This window comes from Hevea brasiliensis, chromosome 8 (genome assembly GCF_030052815.1).
Source record: "Hevea brasiliensis isolate MT/VB/25A 57/8 chromosome 8, ASM3005281v1, whole genome shotgun sequence".
Taxonomy (NCBI): domain Eukaryota; kingdom Viridiplantae; phylum Streptophyta; class Magnoliopsida; order Malpighiales; family Euphorbiaceae; genus Hevea; species Hevea brasiliensis.
Genome location: NC_079500.1, coordinates 98,213,976 through 98,218,533, shown reverse-complemented (window position 1 = coordinate 98,218,533; position 4,558 = coordinate 98,213,976). Strand labels below are relative to the sequence as shown.

At 36.6% G+C, this 4,558-nt stretch overlaps 1 non-coding gene across 1 annotated transcript; it reads left to right on the top strand.

Moving 5' to 3' along the window:
* The first annotated feature begins 3,972 nt into the window (after window positions 1–3,972).
* On the top strand, window positions 3,973–4,079 carry LOC131182707 (small nucleolar RNA R71). The gene has a single exon (XR_009150968.1). It is a non-coding gene; the product is annotated as a small nucleolar RNA R71 (small nucleolar RNA).
* Window positions 4,080–4,558: the final 479 nt, after the last annotated feature.

Here is a 4,558-nt window from a genome sequence, read left to right as displayed (position 1 = left end):
AACTCCAAACATGCTAAAAATGTTTGACTTGATAAAACCTACAACAGCTTTAGAATCATTAGTCCTGGTGGTTTTGGCTTCCACCCATTTCGAAACATAATCAACAGCAAGTAATATATAAACAAAGCCAAAAGAAGAAGGAAATGGACCCATAAAATCAATACCCCACACATAAAAAATCTCACAAACAAGTATTGGATTTTGAATCATCTCATTCCACGGGTTAAACTTCCTGTTCTTTGACATTGTTCATAATTTTTGCAAATCAAATATGAATCACGAAATATAGTGGGCCAGTAAAAACCACAATCTGATATTTTTCTACCTATTCTCTTGGGTCCAAAATGACCTCCACATGCATAGGCATGACAAAATGCAAGAATAGATTGAATCTCATTATCAGGAACACATCTCCTAATAATTTGATCTGAACAAAATTTCCACAGATATGGGTCATCCCACACAAAATACTTAGCCTCACTTTTCAATTTCTCTTTCTTAGCTCTACTCAAATCAAAAGGCACAATCTTAGTAACCAAATAATTCACCAAATCAGCATACCAAGGAATCATACCTTGCAATTTAAATAACTGCTCATCAGGAAAAAGTTCCTGCAAAGGAATTAGCTCTTCTTGTGTCGCTAACCTACTCAAATGATCTGCTACCAGGTTCTTAACTCCTTTCTTATCCTTGATTTAAAGATCAAATTCTTGTAGCAGAAGGATCCATCTAATCAACTTTGGTTTTTCTTCTTTCTTTGCCAAGAGATACTTCAATACTGCATGATCAGAAAAGACAATTATTTTAAAACCAAGCAAATATGACCGAAATTTATCTAAAGCAAAAACTATAGTCAAAAACTCTTTTCGGTCGTAGAATAATTGTGCTAAGCTGAATTGAGTGTTCTGGATGCATAATAAATCACATGAAAAAGCTTCCCAACACTCTGCCCTAAAACTGCTCCTACTGCATAATTACTCGCATCACACATAATTTCAAATGGTATAGTCCAATTAGTAGCCTGGATAATAGGGGGTGATGTTAATGCAGATTTCAATTTGTCAAAAGCCTCCTTGCACTCTTCACTCAACTCAAAAGAATCATTTTTTTTCAAGAGTCTAGACAAAGGCAATGTTATCTTAGAGAAATCCTTAATAAACCTGCGATAGAAACCTACATGACTAAGAAAAGAGCATACTCCCCTCACAGTTGTGGGGTAAGGTAAGTTCACAATTAAATCAATTTTAGATTTATCCACCTCAATACCCCTATTAGAGACAACATGACCCAAAACAATCCCTTGTTCCACCATAAAATGACACTTTTCATAATTCAAAACAAGATTTTTCTCAATGCATCTCTCAAGAACAGAAGTCAAATGATGTAAACATGCATCAAATGAATCACCATACACAGTAAAATCATCCATGAACACTTTAATGCAATTATCAATGTAATATGAAAATATGCTCATCCTGCATCTCTGAAATGTGGCAGGTGCATTACAAAGCCCGAAGAGCATCCTTCTAAAAGCAAAAGTTCCAAAAGGGCAAGTGAAGGTAGTCTTCTCTTGATCCTCTGGTGCAATCACAATTTGATTATATCTAAAAAAACCATCAAGAAAGTAGAAATAAGACTTACCTGCTAACCGCTCAAGCATCTTATCAATGAATGGCAGTAGGAAGTGGTCCTTCCTTGTTGTTGAATTCAACTTATGATAGTCTATGCACATTTTCCATCCACTCTGAATCCCTGTTGGAACAAGTTCATTATCTTGATTTGCTACCACAGTGACTCCTGATTTTTTTGGCACTACTTGGACTGGACTTACCCATTTACAGTCTGAAATTGGGTAAATAACTCATGTATCCAATAGCTTTAAATCTCCTTCTTCACAACCTCCATCATATGTGGGTTCAACCTCCTTTGAGCTTCTCTACTTGGTTTAGCATCATCTTCCAGTAAAATTCTATGCATGCACATTGATGGATTTATACCTTTGATGTCAGCTATTGTCCATCCAATTGCTTCCTTGTATACCCTCAGAACCCTAGTCAATCTTTCTTCTTGAATCTTTGTCAAATTGCTTGAGATGATAACTGGAATTGTCTCATTGTCTCCCAAGTAAACATATTTCAAATGCTTAGGTAAAGGCTTGAGTTCAAGAACTAGTGCCTGCACCACAGAAGGTAACAATTTGGTGTGAGATATAGGTAAGTCATTCTTTAATACACCATACCTTTTTGGAATAGGAGGTAATGACTGCAATGCCATTGCTACATCTTGAACCTTTACACTTAATGGCTGATTGGCACTAATTTCTTGAATTCCTTGACTAATCACCACTTCTAACTCATCCTCCATGCTTAACTCAAAAACATCCTGCACAAATGTATCAACAACATCAATTAAAAAAATAGAATGGTCATTAGTAAGATACTTCATGGCATTAAAGATATTAAATTTGATAGTCTCTCCATCAAACTCCATAATTAAGGTACCATCATCCACATCAATTTTTTTCTTGGCAGTTTTTAGGAAAGGTCTTCCAAAAAAAATCAAAGTTGACTTGACTTTGATGTGGGAACACTATCCTCCATATCCAAAATGTAAAAATCTACAGGAAAAATCAATTCTCCAACCTGCACTAACACATCCTCAACTACTCCCAATGGGTAAGCATTAGAACGATCAGCTGACTGAATAATGACACTGGTTTCTTTCAAAGGACCCAAATTTAAAGTTTGGAAAACTGAATTTGACATAACATTAATAGATGCTTCTAAATCTGCCATTACACGTTCAAATTTAGAATCACCTATTCTGTAGGGAATAGAAAATGAACCTGGATCCTTACACTTAGAGGGTAATTTTTGCTGAATTAATGCCGATACATTTTCCCCCACACTGATCTTCTCATTATTCCTCAACTTACGCTTTGCAGTGCATAATTCCTTAAGGAATTTAGCATACCTAGGAACTTGTTTAATCGCATTAAGTAAAGGTATATTAATCTCTACCTTCCTGAAAGTCTCCAAAATTTCTTTCTCTTGTTCTTCTTTCTTAGTCTTGGCCAACCTACATGGGAATGGAGGAAGAACAGAATTATTAACCTTATTCAGTTTAGGTTCAATATTTACCTCAACTTCAGGAACTTCAGACTCTTTTGCTCCTTGCTTATTCTTTTTCATTGGCTCATGTGGAGTTTGATTATCAACTTCTTTCCCACTCCGCAACACTATAGCACTCGCATTTTCTATGGGATTCATGACTATTTGTGATGGAAGCTTTCCAGAACCTTGAGCTTCCAGCTTACTCACAGATGAGGCCAACTAACTAATCTGCCTCTCTATGTTTTAAATACTATTTTTGGTCTCCTGTTGAAACTATTGTGTATTGTTAGCCAAAGCCTTAACAATTTCATCGAGTGACATACCTTGATTTGAGGGAGGTGGAGATGGTTGATTCAATTATGGTCTTTGCTGCTGGTATTGGATTTGCACCAGTTGATTCCCATAACTCAGATTGGGATGATCTCGCCATCCTGGATTATAAGTATTAGAAAAGGGATCATATCTGAGTTGTGGCTGTCCATAATTTCCTACTGCATTAACATGTTGCATTGATTCATCCTCTTATAACGTAGGACACATGTTAGTAGCATGACCCGAACCCGAACAAATTCCACAAACCTTAACCGTTTGCATGTTCCCTGCAGCCAATTGCCTCACCAAAGAAGTTAAATCAAAAATCTTTTTCTTAAGGTTAGATGTGCTTACCTCATTAACCTTCTTAGGTGTGTGATCTATTCTCATTCCAAACTACTGAGAGTTTGCTACCATGTTAGCAATCAGCCTCCTTGCTTCTTCTGCTGTCTTGTCAACCAAAGGTCCTCCACTAGCAGCATCTATCATACTGCAGTCCATTAGTAGAAGTCCCTCATAGAAATACTGAATCGGCATCTGCTCACTTATTTGATGATGGGGATAACTTGCACACAGCTTCTTAAATCACTCCCAATACTCATACAAACTCTCTCTATTGTACTGCCAGATCCCACAAATTTCTTTTCTTATGTTGGCAGCATGGGAAGCAGGAAAATACTACTCCAAAAATATCTGCTTCATCCCATTCCATGAGTTGATAGATCCAGAAGGAAGGTAATACAACCAATCCTTAGTTGTGCTTTCCAGTGAGAAGGGAAAAGCTCGAAGCTTGATTTTATCCTTTAAAACTCCTTGAGGTTTCATGCTGGAACACACAACATGAAATTCCTTTAAATGCTTATGTGGATCCTCATCTGCAAGACCATGAAACTTAGGCAACAAATGGATTAGTCCAGATTTTAACTCAAAAGCAACATTTAAAGCAAGGTATTAAATACACAAAGGTTGTTGGTTTAGATCAAGAGCAATCAACTCTTTCAAAGTCCTAACAGCCATGGTTTCATTTTCAGAATTTGAATCTGAATCCGAATTCAAACTTAATTCCCTTGGAGAGTGGATTCCTTCAGATGTACTCGAAATCTGCCTAGCTTGCTTAGCTAATTTTCTTAACT